Raw genomic sequence first — 18875 nt, 5'->3', positions numbered from 1 at the left:
TTGATTTAAGAGCAAAACCCCAGATGTTAAAAAACCAGTTAAGCACTGTAGGCTTTAATAATCCATTGTCCCAGAGCTCACCCCTGGATTCATGCTCTTCAGCACTGCAGACTGTGGGGAGAAAGTCCTTAATAAAATAGAATAAAATAAAATAAATAAAATAAAATAAAGCCTGTGTTTAACTGGAGTACAGAAGTCAGTGGGAGAGGCAGCAGGGAGCAAGGAGGGATCTCTGCTAAGCTGAACCCTTCCCCTCACACCACTGCAGAAAGGAAAAGAAGAGCAGCTGACCCAGCAGAAGGACAGGATGACATCCAGGAGGACCTGGACAGGATGGACAAGAGGGCCACAGGATTTCAATGAGGTTTAACAAGTCCAGGCTCAACGAGGCTCATTCCTGGGCCAGAGAGATCCAGGCAGAACAGACCAGGAGGGGTGAATGTTGAGGACAGTGAGAGAAGAACTTGGGGATTCTAGTGGGGGAAACACTGGACAGGAGCCAGCCCTGTGCCATGGCAGCCCAGAACCCCCTGTGTGCCCACTCAGAACCCTCTGTGTGCCAGGATCAGAACCCTCTGTGTACCAGGATCAGAACCCTCTGTGTGCCAGGCTCAGAACCCTCTGTGTGCCAGGCTCAGAACCCTCTGTGTGCCAGGCTCAGAACCCTCTGTGTGCCAGGATCAGAACCCTCTGTGTACCAGGATCAGAACCCCCTGTGTGCCAGGATCAGAACCCTCTGTGTGCCAGGATCAGAACCCCCTGTGTGCCAACTCAGAACCCTCTGTGTGCCAGGATCAGAACCCTCTGTGTGCCAGGCTCAGAACCCTCTGTGTACCAGGCTCAGAAACCTCTGTGTGCCAGGATCAGAATCCTCTGTGTGCCAGGCTCAGAACCCCCTGTGTGCCAGGCTCAGAACCCTCTGTGTGCCAGGATCAGAACCCTCTGTGTGCCAGGCTCAGACCCTGCTGTGTGCCAGGCTCAGAACCCCCTGTGTGCCAACTCAGAACCCTCTGTGTGCCAGGCTCAGAACCCTCTGTGTGCCAGGCTCAGAACCCTCTGTGTGCCAGGATCAGAACCTGCTGTGTGCCAGGATCAGAACCCTCTGTGTGCCAGGATCAGAACCCTCTGTGTGCCAGGCTCAGAACCCTCTGTGTGCCAGGATCAGAACCTGCTGTGTGCCAGGATCAGAACCCTCTGTGTGCCAGGATCAGAATCCTCTGTGTGCCAGGATCAGAACCCCCTGTGTGCCAGGCTCAGACCCTGCTGTGTGCCAGGCTCAGAACCCCCTGTGTGCCAGGATCAGAACCCTCTGTGTGCCAGGATCAGAACCCTCTGTGTGCCAGGATCAGAATCCTCTGTGTGCCAGGATCAGAACCCCCTGTGTGCCAGGCTCAGACCCTGCTGTGTGCCAGGCTCAGACCCTGCTGTGTGCCAGGATCAGAACCCTCTGTGTGCCAGGATCAGAACCCCCTGTGTGCCAGGATCAGAACCCCCTCTGGAGCCAGGATCAGAACCCTCTGTGTGCCAGGCTCAGACCCTGCTGTGTGCCAGGATCAGAACCCTCTGTGTGCCAGGATCAGAACCCCCTGTGTGCCAGGCTCAGAACCCTCTGTGTGCCAGGATCAGAACCCTCTGTGTGCCAGGATCAGAACCCCCTGTGTGCCAGGATCAGAACCCTCTGTGTGCCAGGATCAGAACCCCCTGTGTGCCAGGCTCAGACCCCCCTCTGGAGCCAGGCTGGGAGAACTGGGGCTGTTCAGCCTGAAGAAGGTGCCAGGGAGAGCTCCAAACCCCTTCCAGTGCCTAAAGGGGCTCCAAGAGCTGGAGGGACAGGAAGGGGGGCAATGGCTTCACATGGAAAGAGAGCAGGGTTAGATGGAATATTGGGAAATTCTTCCCTGTGCGGATGACAGGCCCTGGCACAGGTGCCCAGAGCAGCTGTGGCTGCCCCTGGATCCCTGCAAGTGTCCAAGGCCAGGCTGGACAGGGCTTGGAGCACCTGGGATAGAGTCCATGGCAGGGAATTGGAATGGGATGAGCTTTAAGGTCCCTTCCAACCCAGCCCTGTTGATGATTCTGTGATTCAAGAGCAGGTTCTGCATTTCTGACCCAAACCTTTATGTTTGCCTGGGATTCCCACTGGCTGCAGGGAATCAGGAGCACGACAGAAACACAAGAGAGAGCCTGGGCCATGACAGCTCTGTACCCATTGTTAATGCTCAGGGGAAATTCAAGCCCAGCTCTTTTTCCAGTCAGCTTCTGTCTATCATTGTTATGACATGGGGAAGGCTGAGGGGATGTAGTCAAGGCAGACAGAGAGATCCCATTTAATACATCTTGTAGCTGGATTTCCATTTGGGCTATGCTCCTTGAGGTACACTGATTCTTTCCCAGTTATTTAAGAGGATTTCTCTCCATGCTTTACAGAAAAGGATTTAAATAAATCATCGCCCAGCAAACTTGTTCCTCCAACTGGTTTATTTTGGTATCAGGTACATAAGCAAGTGGCTTTGCTGTACTTAACTAAATTATGTAAAACCCACTCAAAGTTTCCTAAAGCTTTCTTCAAAACTACAAGTCCCCTGTGTTGCTGCAGAGCAGCTCACCCAGGGGCTTTGAGGTGGTTTTTACAGAGTGCCAGAGCCCCAGCACCCTGCTCACCCCCAGGCACGTTTCTGCCTCTGTTCTATTCAACCCAGGGGGAAAAAAAAAGAGAAAAGAAAAGAAAAAAAAAAAAAAAACCTGTTTAAATCACAAAGCTTTCCGAATAGCTACAGCATTTTGCAGACGTATCAAAATTACAATCAAAGCTGTACACAATCAAAATCAGATTAGACAATATCCAATCAACATAATCAGAGCTGGTGCCTGCCAGCTTTCACACCCTGTCACTACCGAGCTCCCCAAAGCAAGCTGCCCTCACTCCACGAGGGTTTGAAATAGATGGGCAGGGAGATAAGAGGGGAGATGAGGCACACAGACTCTAGAGGGCTGGGAAAAGGGGAGATTTGGGGATTTATTGTCACACCCAGTGCAGGTTGGTGTGTTCTCAGTCACACCTCTGTCCCCACAAGGAGCTGTCTCACAGAGCTGTCCCCTCTGCAGCAACACCCAACACTCCTCTCCACCACCATGTGCCTCTGTGGCAGATTATATTTCCTATTCTTATGTTAATTTGAATGAAATTAAACAGCCAATTATAGGTTTTAAGGATACATTACAAATTAGATTAGCAGGCTGCTCTGAAGCCATTCATCCCACCAGGACTCTGAGCAGCCTCTGCTGCTGAATGCCTGCCCATTTACTGTGCACAAAAAAAGATCCAGGATTTTCCACTGTCAAACAGATGACAGTTGTTGTGATTACACATTATTCCTCTTCAAATTAAAACACTGAAATCAGCTGAAACAACAAGCCTCTCCTTGCAAAGCCTCTCGTGGCTGGGGCTGCTGGGCAGGTGCTGGTGCTGCTTGGAGCAGTGGGGTGGGGACACAGGATGGAGCCAGCCCTGGCAGAGAGGGGACAGTGCCCTCCTCTGAGTGCCCCCCGTGCCCTCAGCCCCACAGGTATCCCTGTGCACCAGTAATAAAGCTTGTACAGGATCCAGCTGCCCTGAGCACAGCCCTGGGGTTATCACAGAGCCATAAAATAATCTGGGAAGAGACCTGAAGGATCATTTCATTCCAAACCTCCTGCCATGGGCAGGGACACCTTCCTCTGTCCCAGGCTGCTCAAAGCCCCATCCAAGCTTGGACACTGCCAGGGGCAGCCACAGCTGCTCTGGGCACCCTGTGCCAGGGCCTCAGCACCTCATAAACTGGTTCTGCCCCATGCTTGCAGAGGATGGCATCATGGCAGGCACAACCAGCCTCCAACAGCAGCAAAACTGTATTTTAAAACAATCTTTCCATCCTGAAATCCAAGTCTGAGTGCCCACACCACCTCCATGCAGCTGCAGATTCAGGACTGGAGGTGATGTGGGGAGATTGCAATGGGCAGACGGGCTCTGGTTCCTGCAGGGTGACACCCAGGCCATGTCCAGGACCAAGAGGAGTCAGAACAGGCCACTGGCTGCTCCCTCCCAGCTCACAGCACAGGGCTGGGGACACTTATTCACAATCATCCCAGAGGAAAGGCAGAATGCCTGGAGCCCTTGTGAGAGCAGGGCTGCCTGCACAGCCAGGCCCCACTGCTGAGCTCTGAAAGCACCTGCAGGCACTGCAGACACCCCTGGGTGCTCCTGCCCACCACAGGGACATCCCCCAGACCTGCTGGATCCCCTGAGGCTTGTCAGGAGAGGGACAGAGATGGACAGGAGGCACCCCAGGTGCTCAGGACCTGCAGGAGCCTCAGGTGGGAGGCAGCTTTGGGGACCTGTCAGTGGATGGCAGGTGGCTCCTCTCTGCAAGCACAGAGCACATCTCTGGGTTGTGGCCTGGGATGGGCACAGGACCCTCTGCCAGGGACTCAAAACCACCCTTGATGCTGCTGCTGCTTCACCTTTTGCTCCTGTGCTGCACCTCCACCTGGGCTGTAAATAAAGCCAAGCCCTGGCAAGCTCCCACCAGCATCCCATAAGAACCTCCCTGAGCCTGGGGGAGCATTCCCAGCACTCCCAGAGGAGGATGGGCCAAGGGACATCCAATGTCTGAATGTCACACAGCTCTCAGGGACCAGCTGGGGCTCAGCCATGGCCAGGCCATGTTCTGAAAGACTTCACAGATTCTCCTGCAGGTGACTCAGCAGGGAGTGACAATGCTGAGCACTTCTATAAATGATGCCTTTAGCTCCCTCCTGCCTTTCCCCTCCTGGAAGGGGAGGAAAGTGCTGTCCTCCTTTGAAAACACCACCCAGCCAGGCAGCACCTCCTCTGCCCTGCATGCTGGCATTAATCACAGGGGACCTGGGGAACCATTCTCCTCCTTGGAGCATGGCAAATGTCCAGTGACCCCAATTCTCCACTGAGTCATGTTCTCTGTGATTATTTGTGAGGCTCCAGGAGCAGCAGCCAAGCATTGATTCAGAGAAATGTTCTTCACAGTGAGAAGGATAAAGATTTGTAGTATTACTGCAGGTAAATATTTGTCCTGTCAAAAAGCATTCAGCAGTAAATGTGAGCCTGAGAGAGAACATTTGTTCTTGGGAAGGGACAAGGAAATAGGGAGGCTGCTGCAGTCTGTCCAGGTAACACAAACCACCATGCACTCTGGGCCATCCCTCATCTAACTGGGCTTTCCTGAAGCCAATGCAAAAGCTCAGTGACCCTCCTGACACTTCAGAGATGAGAAGGGTCTAAAGAGACCCAAGCCAGCCTGGCAAAGTGAGGAAAACATTGATATTTGTGAGGCTGAGAGGTGCTGCAAGGAGCACGCAGAGGTTATGGGGTGCCCACTCCATCCCAGGAGCAGTGATGGCAATCCCAGCCCAGTCCCAGAAGGACTCCAGTCCCAGGGGGAGTGATGGAATCCCAGGGAGGGCACTCTGCCACCAGCACCACACAGGGAAGGGGCTGCACACAGGCAGCCAGGTGGTTCTGGGGGTATCTGCATTTTTCCAAAGCAGAACAATGTGTCAGATGGAGTCAGGGGACAGACATGGATGGATGTGCCAGACAGACACATTCCCTATTCCCTACAACCTCTAAGATTCCCCATGTGCCACTGGTCACAGCAATTGCAGGCTGAGCCACAGAAAGAGCCCAGACACGAGGAAAAAGGTAAAATGGAAGCTTCCTGAAGACCAGCTGCCCATATTTCCTCAAAAACCTTTGCTTTCCTCTCCCACTACACCCACAACTCACACAGACACATCCTATTTGCAAGAAGGGGATTTTGATAGGATTTTCCAGCACAGAAACCAGAGGGGTTTTCTGCTCCTCTCACTGAAGCCACAGGGACAGAAATGGTGGCAGGAGAAAGTGGAAGTCACTTGGGACATTGCAAACACCCCGGGGCCAGCAGGGGAAATGGGTGGGTGCTGGCCAGGGGGTTTGTCCCTTCCTGAGCCCTTCTGCAGGCAGGGCTGGCTCACTCCTGTGATTCCCAAATCCCTGTGCCAAGGAGTGAAGCAGGGCTGGATTTCTGTGCCAGCAGCTCTGGGTCTGAGGAATGGAAATTGATTTGCCTCATCCTCACACACAGAGATCTGTGTGAATACCAGGGTCAATGAATTATGTGGGGAGAGGTGGATAAATACTGGAAAGAAGTATTTATTAACAGTCAGTCACATACAATCTACAAATTGCCTTTGAAGTGTTCCCAGCCCCTGCTACATTAATTTTCACATGCTCAGGTTTTTTACTAGGGGAATGCTGTTGAAAGGGGGAAAATGAGTTCTTCCATGAAAGAAATATGCCCTGGAAGTGTCTGCACAATATTCAGCAAGAGACTGGGGGCACAGCAGAGCAGCAGGGAGCCTGTGGGAAAGTGAGCTCTTCCTCCTGCGTGTGCCCCTCTTCCATATCCAGAGGAGAGGGGGTTGAAATCATAGAATCACTGAATGGTTTGGGTTGGAAAGGACCTTAAAGATCATCTCATTCCAACTCCCTGACACAGGCAGGGACACCTCCCACTGTCCCAGGTGCTCCAAACCCTGTCCAGCCTGGCCTTGGGCACTGCAGGGATCCAGGGGCAGCCACAGCTGAGAACAATCCCATCCCAATATCCCACTGTCAGTGTGAAACCATTCCCTGTGTCCTGTCCCTCCATCCCTTGTCCCCAGCCCCTCTCCAGCTCTCCTGGAGCCCCTTTATTCCCTGCCAGGGGCTCTGAGCTCTCTCTGGATCCTTCTCTCCAGGTGAGCACCCCCAGCTCTCCAGCCTGTCCCACAGCAAAAGTTATTCTCTTCAAGAACCCCAAGCAAGTGCTGCTTGTCCCAAAGATCAAACCCACACCTCCCCACTCCTGTTTGTCCCCATTTCTCACCCTGTGGGCATTGCTCTGATGCAGACTCTACACTGCAACTGCAGCACAAACCCATCCCCAGCTTCACCTTTGAATCAGGGGGATGTTTATAACTTTAAACTTTACATGGGTTGACCTCCTCCCATCTGCTGTAGATCCCAGGCAGTCCTGGAGCCACAGCTCTTCCCAAAGCCTGATGGTTTCAACCAAACCTGACAGCTCAGAAAGGTCTGTTTTCTACGAATTTTACAAAAAATGTGTGTTTCATAAAACCATTTGTCCACAAAAAACATCCTTGCCTGTCCTAACAACCTTGGATGTCCTTGGGAAGTTGCCACAGTGGCAGAGGGGAGGCTGTGATGTGGTGCTCAGCAGGATGGGGCTGTGGAGGGAACAATATCCACAGGGGACAGAAAATCTAGTTCACACCAAAATAAAAATAAAAAAAAATTGGAGGCTTGCATCCACTTCTGCATTTTGGGGGGGTTATTTTACATGCTACTAAAGCCAGAAACAACATTCTCAGGACTCTCTGGCCTCAACCTGTCTGTTGTGTGGGTGGGAAATGAAGAATAAGGTACCAATTATTTATAATTATCTGAAGGATGGAAAATTCCTGAGATTCAACCCAGCCATTCTCCTCCCATGGCACCACAAGCTCACAGTCAGGTTTGATATTGTCCAAGCTGCTCTTGACCTGCATCACCACTTCACCAAAAAAAGCTAAAAATAATGGAATCCTATGAACAATTTATAGCAAAAGAAATCAGCCTTATTGTAGGCTTTTAAAAAGGCTCCCAACTCTCCCTCAATTTTTTTTTTTTTTTTTAATCAGTATCTTATCCAGAACTGGAATCCTGTCAAGAATAGTGGATAGCAGAGAACTATAACTTCTTATTATGTGTATAGTGATTTTATGAATTCAGTGGGGAATGAAATGCAATTTTGTCAGACTTGTCTGTGTTCATAATGACCAAGTCAAATTAATCATCGTGGATAATACTCCTGTGTCAGCCATTCAAGAGATTTTTTAATAGAATTTTTCTGATTCATGTCTTGCAGTACATCAGATCTGTAGTAATGCAGGCACTTCTAAAAATCAGTGCAATTATGGCTTCTTGTTGGCCTGTCATTTTCCTGGAATAAAAATGTCTCCACAGAAGTCATATACTGTACATAAACCAAAATGGAAAACAAAAATATAGTTACAATTAGGCTTGATTTTTTCCTAAAGATTTAATATCTTTTTGAGGCCATTATTTATAGGCAGTACATAAAGCTCCAGAGCAGGATGTGAAGATGGATGGGTTTATCACAACACAGACCAATTCTATCCTGCTTGTCATTCCTCCTTTGATTGCCCTGTGAGTTAGTGGCTTCTGCAGGCATGGAAATGACTATCCCATAGAACAAACAGGGGATAGGTAATGGGTTTGCAGTCAAATTATTGTGTTTATTAAAAATGTATCCAGGAAAGCCCACTCAGATCCCAAAGGGCTGTTGTGCAGGAAAACCTCTGGTTCAAGCAAAGGTTATGGTTTCATAAAGGCAGATCCAGATGGAAGGGGCAGGGGTGCAGAAAGGATTGGGAGGGCTGTGTTTGTCCTCCTGAGGAAAGAGAGACAGCCAGAGCCCTAATCCCCCAGTGGCACAGACTAAAATGAGTTCTGGAAGTAGATACCCCCAGGAATAAAGAGGAAGAAAAATGTAATCAGCCATCTCAGCCTCTCTTGGTTTCATGGCAAGGAGAGGGCAGGGCAGGACCTGGAGGTGATCCTGCCACCTTCTCCTGCCACAGGTGCCACCTCTGCGTGGCACCACCGTGTCCCTGCTCCCCCCACTCATTCACATCATGGAATCAGGGTGCTCTTCCTCAGTCTCTCAAACTCCAGGGAAAGCCAGGAGATGTGCAAGCTCTGCTCCACGCTGGCAAAGAGCAGCCTCTGTCATCTGCCTCACAATCAGCCTCCTTAAAATTGTTTATAATGATTTTTGCCTGGTTTTAAAATGTATTAAAGGCACTGTACATCCAGTGAGACAGCAGCCAACGGGATCTAAAATTAGACTGACTAGGCCAGACAAATATAAATGCATTTCTTTTCTTTCCTAGGATCTTGCCTTGAAGTGAATGCAAGGAATATCATATTCTACTCAAGAACATCATGCATTTCAGGGAATTATTTGAGTGCAAGTTTTACATAATTGGCTTTTTTGTCTCATGGCATACTGAACTTGCATAATGAGCTCAGTGCACTCACAGCAATCCATTGTTGGGCTGGATGGATTTGGTGGGGGGTGAGTTACACAATGGTGTATAATGCACTGTAAGCAGGTCAGGAGATAAGGCAGCCCAAAATCAGGCTCAGGCAAGGAAGAATTAGCAAAAAACACTCTAAGAAATTAATTCAACCTGGCTTCAGCTGAGCCAGAAGGACCCAGAGCAGGAGGGAAACTACACTCTGTACCACGCTTGCTCCCTTTCAGATTTTGTCCCTTGTGCTCAAAACTGAAGGAGTGGAGTTAAGGGATTACACAAATCCTTTGTGCCACACTTCACACGGATGATTTATTTTTTTCTGCACCACATTTTCCAGAGTTCCATCTCAAATGACATGTCCTGCATGTGGCACGTGGCATTCACAGCCAGCCTCTGCTCTGGGGTGTTGTGGCCCCTCAGCAAAGCCACAATGGCAACACAACCCAGACTTTTTTTTGCCCAAATACACCCTGTTTGGGGGTTGTTCTCTCATCAGACAGAGATTTTCCAAAGCAGCCCTGCATGGCCCTCACCACCCACAGCACACCAGCAGGAGCACATCACCAACACTGAGCATCCCATGCTGGAGCTACAGGGACAATTTCAATTTTTTTCCTAAATGCCCCACACTACTCCTTGCTTTGCTCCATCTTCCCACAGAGAATTAAAGTCCTTAATCCCAGGCTCTACTTTTAGTGTGGGAACCCCACAGCACCTGGGATTTGGTGCTGCTCATGTCCCAGGGCTACAAAGGCAGCACAAAGAGCAGTAACATCTCCTTCCAAGTGTGGGTATCAGCCAGATGAAAGCATCACCAGCTGGGCCAGAACTGGTACTTTTGTTAAATTTCTTGTTATTTCCTCTTGCAAACATCTTTGAAGTACAAAGCATCATCACAAACCTGCTGGGATTTGAGACCTCACACTTCCCAAACCAGGCTTGGGACCCCAAAACAAATTGACAAGCAAACTGTAGACACTAAAAAATCAACAAGCAGCAGCAGTGTCCCCTCCCCATCAGCCAGATTTGATGTGTGTGATTAGGAAGGCAGGGATGTGGGGATGGCTTGCATAATGTGGTGCAATCTAGCACCTCCCCCAGGGTGCCCAGCTGCTGCAGAAGCAATTTCACAGCTCATCATCCATTATGAGATTAAAATAATTTTTTTTTTCATCCCGTGAAGTATTAATAAATTGTGCAGGCAGAGCAGAGTTAGTGCCATTTACACAAATGGTACTGAATCACCCACCTAGTTATTTCTTAATGGATTGAGTATCTGTGTTCCTCCTTAGCCTGTAATTTAAAAACCTAAATACACAAACCTGTTTATTTGTCTCATCAGACCCCAGCCAGCACTCACTGAGCTTGGGGAGAGCTGGACAAAGGCAGAGCTGCTGCCTCCCCTGGACCTGCCCCAGCCCTTCACAAGGGAAACAAAACCAAAACATCCACGTGGATCCACGGCAAAAGGGAAATGCACCCCAAAAAACCCCTGAGCCCACACTGAAATCCCTCCCTTCTGGGGGCAAACTCACTGAGGCACTGCTGGTGTAATGCAGGTTCCTTGGTACCTGAGTGAAGGAGGAAAGCTGCAGTCAGAGCACCACTAATGGCTCTTTGAACATCCCTGTTTATTATGGTATCACAGGAAGAAGGCATGTTTAATGTTTAAACTTCCAACAACAAATGCCTTCAGCAAATATGTTTTATGTATTTATTCAGTGCTTCTTAAGTGCCTGTCACCTCAGCAGCTGAGGTGCTGCTTGCCTTTTTTTTTAAAGATTTATTTTATTAAAATTAAGAATGTACCCCAGCTTTGTAAAATGCCACCTTCTGCCTGCCCTTCTCCACTCTTTACCCCCAAGAACAGCTTGAAATTCTTCACCCATCCACATGCCAAATATTTCAGGCTGCCAGGAAGTTGCTGAAATGGGGAAATTAACTGAAGTCACCAGGGTGATAAATCAGCTTCTCATGTTATCCCAAAGACCCTCAGCCCCCCAAACCTGGCTCTGGCACGTGGGAGATGTGCCAAAGGTAAACACTTCTGAGCCAGCTCTGCCAAAGCAAGCCCTGAGGTGGGACAGAGAGCACAGACCCAATTCAGTGGCAGTTTGGGGGTTGGTTGGCCAAGGGAGGTCTCTGACAGATGGACCATGGGTTTGGGATGTCCCACTCTGTGCAGATCCTAAATATGCACAGCTCAGCAAAGTGCCAGTCACAGAGTCACAGAATCAATGAGTTAAAGATTCACAGAATCACAGAGTCACAGAGCCACAGAATCACAGAATCACAGAGTCACAGAGTCACAGAGTCACAGAATCAGAGTCACAGAGTCACAGAGTCACAGAATCACAGAGTCACAGAGTCACAGAATCAATGAGTTAAAGATTCACAGAATCACAGAATCACAGAATCACAGAATCAGAGTCACAGAGTCACAGAGTCACAGAATCAGAGTCACAGAGTCACAGAATCAATGAGTTAAAGATTCACAGAATCACAGAATCACAGAGTCACAGAGTCACAGAATCACAGAATCACAGAATCACAGAGTCACAGAGTCACAGAGTCACAGAATCACAGTCACAGAATCACAGAATCACAGAATCACAGAGTCACAGAGTCACAGAGTCACAGAGTCACAGAGTCACAGAATCACAGAGTCACAGAGTCACAGAATCACAGAGTCACAGAATCACAGAATCACAGAATCTCAGTCACAGAGTCACAGAATCACAGAGTCACAGAATCACAGTCACAGAATCACAGAGTCACAGAGTCACAGAATCACAGAGTCACAGAGTCACAGAATCACAGAATCACAGAATCAGAGTCACAGAATCAATGAGTTAAAGATTCACAGAATCACAGAGTCACAGAATCACAGAATCACAGAATCAGAGTCACAGAGTCACAGAATCAATGAGTTAAAGATTCACAGAATCACAGAATCACAGAGTCACAGAATCACAGAATCACAGAGTCACAGAGTCACAGAGTCACAGAATCAGAGTCACAGAGTCACAGAATCTCAGAGTCACAGAGTCACAGAACCACAGAATCACAGAGTCACAGAATCACAGTCACAGAATCACAGAATTGCAGAATCACAGAATCACTGAGTCACAGAGTCACAGTCACAGAATCACAGTCACAGAATCACAGTCACAGAATCACAGTCACAGAATCACAGTCACAGAGTCACAGAGTCACAGAATCACAGTCACAGTCACAGAATCACAGAATCAGAGTCACAGAGACACAGAATCACAGAGTCACAGAATCACAGAATCACAGAATCACAGTCACAGAATCACAATCACAGAATCACAGAATTGCAGAATCACAGAATCACTGAGTCACAGAGTCACAGAGCCACAAAATCACTGAGGTTTAAAAGGACCTCCAAGATCATCAAGCCCAAACTCAGACTGACCATAGCCCCTGAACCCAGTATTCCCAGTATTCTCTGTATTCCCAGTACTCCCAGTCCATGCCATGCCAAGGTAAGAGCAGCTGTGGCTGCCCCTGTATCCCTGGCAGTGTCCCAGGCCAGGCTGGACAGGGCTTGGAGCAGCCTGGGACAGTGGAAGGTGTCCCTGCCATGGCAGGGGAACTTCAAGGTCCTTTCCCACCAAAAGCATTCCCTGATACTCACACAGGATCTCTCTCCACCTCCTCTGCATTTACTGAGAGCCACAATTATGACTCTTCCTGCACAACCCCAGCTCCAAGAATTTTGTTCTTTTCCTCTCTTATCCAAAGCAGAAGTTGTCATGTCACAGGAGCACAAAGGTGCTGTGGCTGTCAGGGAAAGCAGGAAGCACCAAGAGACTTGTGACAGAACTGTGAGAACTGGAACCTGGTGCATGGCCAAGTATCCAAACCCCCAGTGGAGGTGTGAAAATCTCAGCCTTAAGCCTCCAATATGGGAATTTTGGGAAACAAACAGATTTTATCTTTAACAATTTTAACAACTTTTTTTTTTTTTTTTTCCCCTTTAATAAAACCAGGCTTATATATGGTATCTAAATAAAGGCAGGAACACACACATGGCTGGGAGAGGCTCATCTATGACCTAAATCAGACACTCATCAAATTCCTTCTAAAGCATTAAGCAACCTGGACAAAATGAGCAGTGAGAGGAGGAACCATCCTTTCAGGAGGAAGGCAAAAAGGAAAACCACCACATTCATAATGAAAATAGCAATGTTTGCCTAAAGTAAGGACAAATGTCCATCCAGGAGGACAGCATCAATCTGCTGCTCACTGTTCCAAGGCTCCAGTGCTGGCACTGGCAGATCTAGAGGCCATGGACAATATTTGTGGAGACAGGGAATGGCTTTGCAGAGGAAAAGAAGGTGCAGAAGGGCTTCCATCCACACCAGCCCTACCCTCATCACACCACCAGAAAGCCCAGCCAAACACCCAAGGCACAGGGGCAGAAGAAAAACCCACCCCCAGCTCTCCAGAGGCCAAACCACCCAAAATTCTCTGTTCATCGAGCAGCTGGAGAGGTGTCTCTGTTATTTTCACCAGGTAGAACCCACACTGTTCCAAAAAACTGGGCAGAAGTGGAAGAGTCAAAATGAGAGGGAGAGATGCAGAAGGAGAGGAGATGGAGGCTCTGAGCACAACAGGGCTGCACATAAAAAAGCCAAAACCTCAACCCCATGGTAAAAATTCATATTTTTCCAGTGTACTCAAGGGCTGCAGCTGCTATCTGTCAAATCCAAGCCCACACAAGGCCTAGATATTTCCATAAAGCTGGGATGACTCAGAGCCAAGTGCTTCTATTGCCAATTCCAGTACCAAACTGGGCACCTCGAGTCTTGGTGCTACCAAAAAGCATCAGCCCAGTCTGACCCCAAATACAACCACAATGGGACACATCCTTTTGATATCAAGTGACAGGAATCTCTTTCCAGATTGAAATAGAGAAGGAAAGCCAAATTCAAGGATTGCATGGAGAAAAGAGAGGAGAGCAGGTGTCTCTGGCAGGGATGTTGCAGCACTCCTGGGTGCAGAGGTGTGGAAATCAGGACAGGCAGAATTCCACTGCATGTTTCACTCGCTGTGTTTCAAAAATTAAACACCATCACACGAGCTGCTCAGAGCACTCCAGAGTTTCCTGCACTTTACAGATCATCTTTCCTTTTTTATTTTTATTTTTTTAATTGTTTTTGGATAGCCAGCCAGATAGTCTGTCTGAGCAAGGTAAGATCCTTCCTAAAGCTGCATTTCAATTTGCTCTACAGTGTGGGTTCCTTGCAGCACCCTGACTTGAACCCAAAAAACTTGACCTGCTGCTCCCTGGTCCCCATCTGCTTGCAGGAATGATGGACATGGTTCTCCAACAAGCACCTTTTGGATATTTGCTCCCAAAATGAACTAGGGATCCATGAACCTGGGAGAGAACAGCAGCTCCCAGGGGGAGCCTGAGCCCTCAGCTCCACGTAGGTGTGCAGTTTGTTTAGAAGTCATCTGGAATTCTTAAAATAAATTTGCTAAATTGTCTTCCAGAGACTGATGGTTTTTCTTTCTTTTTTTTTTTTTTTTTTTTTTTTTTTTTTTTTTTTTTTTTCCCTTAATAAACTTGCAGGGGTATCTTTATTGTTATGTCTAATTTTAGCAAAAACTAACATTTCCTGAGATTCAATTTCTCTTATAATTGTTGGAAGGAAACTAAACTGTCTGCTGTAAACATTCACTGTATTGTGTGAAAAGTATCTTTATTACAGCCCACTGGGAATACTGATAAAATTCCCAATCCTAGCCTTTCCTCATTTTTTTTTTAGAGCTCACTCTTTTCTCTTACATACCCATTAGTGTCAGTTCAAACATTCTGCTGGCGAGATATGAGAACTTAAAATATATTATTTAACAATCAAGGGTGGAATAAAGACTTGTGAGCAGTAAGATCCTTTCTGCCTTCCCTTTTGGTGCTTTCTATTCTAGAAAATGAGGATGGCTATTCCATTTGTCTGTGTTCGTGCTCAGAGTTGATGTAAAAAATCTCATTAGTTTAGTCTGACATATATTCAATACAGTCTATGTACATATTTTTTTTCATTCTATTCTACAGCTCTAAAATGATACTAAATTTCATCAGATTGGAATGAAAACTGTGGTCTTGGAACATTTCCCTTTAAGGGTCTTATATTTATTCAGAATTCATGAATCATTTTCCAGTAATACAACTATAATTATTCTTAAAGTGTTATGTTTGAAGGTTTTAATATGAAATACTTGCAAAAAGCTCTTTTTCACTTTGATAGTTTGTAATCTTCATGGTAATCAGATCAGTTAGCTCCTTCCTACAGCAGCCAGGAAAACACAATTTAATATGAATCTCATACTCTTCACTCGTGTTTTAATTAAAGTAATAAAAGCCAAGTCATATTTTGCCCTTTACAGTGTACAGAGATGTATAGACCTGAGCTAGACACCATCAGAGCCAGCACTTTTGATGGCAGCTGATGGATTTGCTACTTTGAGATAAGTTTAATTCAGGCTGGCTGCTGCTGATGGAAGTGGTGGCAGTGATGGGTGAGGCCCAGCACAGAACTGCCAAGCAGGTGATGGAGCAGGGACCAAACGTGGAGCTCATGGAGCTGCAGTGACAACCACCCTTCAGTGGTCCAGTGGCACAGCTCACCTCCCTGGGAAAGCTGACCCTGATTTCTGGCTCCCACCATGGCTCTGACCAGTGTGGCCTGCTGTGCCACCTGAGAGGGAGAGATGGAACCTTCCCCCAAGGAGCAGAGGCACTGGGGACTGGGGGCACTCTGTCCCTAGGAGCACACAGGGACTGGTGGCACTCTGTCCCCAGTACTGGTGGCACTCTGTCCCCAGTAGCCCCAGCACTGGTGGCACTCTGTCCCCAGTACTGGTGGCACTCTGTCCCCAGTAGCCCCAGCACTGGTGGCACTCTGTCCCCAGTACTGGTGGCACTCTGTCCCCAGTAGCCCCAGCACAGGTGGCACTCTGTCCCCAGTAGCTCCTGGCACTGGTGGCACTCTGTCCCTAGGTGCACACAGGGATTGGTGGCATTCTGTCCCTAGGATCACTGGGAACTGGTGGCACTCTGTCCCCAGTAGCCCCAGCACAGGTGGCACTCTGTCCCCAGTACTGGTGGCACTCTGTCCCCAGTAGCCCCAGCACAGGTGGCACTCTGTCCCCAGTACTGGTGGCACTCTGTCCCCAGTAGCCCCAGCACAGGTGGCACTCTGTCTCCAGTACTGGTGGCACTCTGTCCCCAGTACTGGTGGCACTCTGTCCCCAGTAGCCCCAGTGCTGGTGGCACTCTGTCCCTAGGAGCACACAGGGACTGGTGCCACTCTGTCCCCAGCAGCTCCAGGTACTGGTGGCACTCTGTCCCCAGTACTGGTGCCACTCTGTCCCCAGCAGCTCCAGGTACTGGTGGCACTCTGTCCCCAGTACTGGTGGCACTCTGTCCCCAGTAGCCCCAGCACAGGGGACAATCACTCCCCTACTCCTGTTGGCCACTCTTTTTTGGATCATCAGCTCTGCTGATGGTCCTGCCCTTGTGGGGCTGGAATGGAGCCCAGCCCTGCCCGTGCCCAGGGCAGCCTCAGAGCTGACCCAGAGGGAAGGGCTCTCTCTGTCACCAGCCAAGGCAGCAGAGGGGCTTTCCTTTCTGCCCAGGCCTTCATCCAAATGCTGAAGTGGAAAATAACATTTTCCTGCTGGAAGTAAGTGGCTCCTCAGTTAATCACTGCGTTGTGACAGCAGACCCAAACACCAGCTTGGGATGGGTCTCTGATGAGGAGGGAAGAAGTAATCAATCAGTTGGGAAAGGAAATCCCAGGAGCAATGGGCTGGGTATTTTCTTCCTCACTGCTGCAGCCCATGGAGCTGCATTTCCACAAATAACCAGAGTTTTCCAGTGGCTCCCCAGAGGTCCATCAGAGAAGCAGGAGCCAAAGCCAAACCCCCAGCAGGACACAGGAGGAAATCCTTGCTCACCACAGCTCAGAGCTGGGGCTGTGCTGCCAGAGCCCAGCATCCATCCCTGGTGTGCACAGACGTGGCTCCTGTCACACTGGGTCACAGCAGGAACTCAGGACACACACTGAGGAATTAGCACGAGGAGCTGGGCATCCAAAGGCACAAACAGCTTGTGGGTAAAAGCTCTGGGATTGCCTCTGGCTGAAGTGACTGCCACCAGCCACTCAAGGCCAGCCCAGGAGCTGACCAGAGGGGGTTTAAAGCACACAGAAGCACCAATCAGCCTGAGACTGTGCTTTAAAGGGGATCTGCTCTCTCCACAGCTGCCCCAGGCTGTCCTCCTGCAGGTCTCCACCTTGCCCTAGGCCATGCTGACCATCAAAGACTGTGGCTCTCCTTACACCATGTGCAGTCCCTTTACAGCAGCAAAAGCACAGGGGAAATCCTTGATAAAGTGACACTTTTTTGGCTAGAGCACTTCACCTTCCTCCATCATTTGCTGCTCTTTCATGAGCCTCTGGCTTTACAAGCCCAGCAGCACTGCTGGACAGCCAGGCCACGTGTCCTCATGCCACAGGAGCCACCCTGCACAGCAGCAGATCCTCTTCAGTCTGACTGGACCCCAGCTGTGCCCCACAGTGCTCTGAAATCCCAGTTACTCCATCTCCTTCCCCCTCCAGCACCCAGGGAGCATTCCTGGGATCTGGGATGCTCCTCTCCTTCAGCCCCACTGGTGGGCATGATGGAATTTTGGCACCCATAACCACCCACGCCCAATCCTCTATCAGAACTCATCTTGGTGTCAGTATTTTCTACATGGAAACCTTCAGGCCAAGCAGCAGCAGCAGCAAAGGCTGTTTCTCAGGGGGATGGACATGGTCCTGCTGCTCCTCCTCTGCCACCCCCAGGTTCCCACCACCTCCTCAGCTGCAGCTCCAGCCCCGGGCCAATCTCCTGCACAGACTGGATTTTTATTATTAATGTTTAAATGTTTCACTGTTTACAGACTTTTTCACTGCAAAAGAAATCCCAGCTCTGGCTGAAGATCCACAGGCACGTTTTGATTCCACATCTCACAGAACAAGATTTTTTGCTTTACACAGACACTCTTTAGCACTGGGTCAAAAACATTCTCTGAGCTGATTCATACCCCAGAAAACCTGGGAAAGACAAGGAAAGGTGACTGCTGGGGCTGGGCAGAGCTGGCTGTGGTCTCCAGGGGACCTTGGAGAGTGGTGGGTGCTGTGCCCAGCCCTCAGGCTGCCAAGTGTGGTGTGTGTCCTCCTGAGCATCTCCTCCCTCCTGCCCCTGCCCCTAAACCCATCAACAATAAAATCTCCTTGATGAAATATCTACACATGAAATTCAGCCACCACGACAGTTTCAGTGTTTCCCATCCACAGGTGTCTTCAGCTGTTTGTTTTTCCCTTTTTTCCCCAAGTGAGTGCAGTAGAAGCAGAGACCATCCATTTTGGTCTAGGAGTGGCTCAATTGTGTTAGTTTTTCACTCTGGGATGCTTGGTGGCTGTTTTTCAAGCTAAAAACTTAGGAGTCCCTTGAGACCAAGGGCTGAAGATGATGTTCACTCTGCTTGTAATACAAAAGGATTTATTATTATTATTTTATTTAAACACCATAGCCAGCCTTGTACCAGCAGTAAAACCTTCCCTTGCTATGACTAAGCTACAGGAATCACTGCCTGACTGCACCTTTCAAAAATTTCACTGTCACACAGGAGTTCA

General features: G+C 48.9%; 1 protein-coding gene across 1 annotated transcript in view; it reads right to left on the bottom strand.

Annotated features, from left to right (window-relative positions):
* Positions 1 to 18875, bottom strand: part of TOX2 (TOX high mobility group box family member 2) — a 149230-nt gene that overhangs the window by 62245 nt on the left and 68110 nt on the right. The gene's annotated exons all lie outside the window — the stretch shown is intronic.

The sequence above is a fragment of the Oenanthe melanoleuca genome, chromosome 20, assembly GCF_029582105.1.
Source record: "Oenanthe melanoleuca isolate GR-GAL-2019-014 chromosome 20, OMel1.0, whole genome shotgun sequence".
In the NCBI taxonomy this organism is placed as follows: domain Eukaryota; kingdom Metazoa; phylum Chordata; class Aves; order Passeriformes; family Muscicapidae; genus Oenanthe; species Oenanthe melanoleuca.
This window is presented reverse-complemented; position numbering and strand designations above follow the sequence as displayed.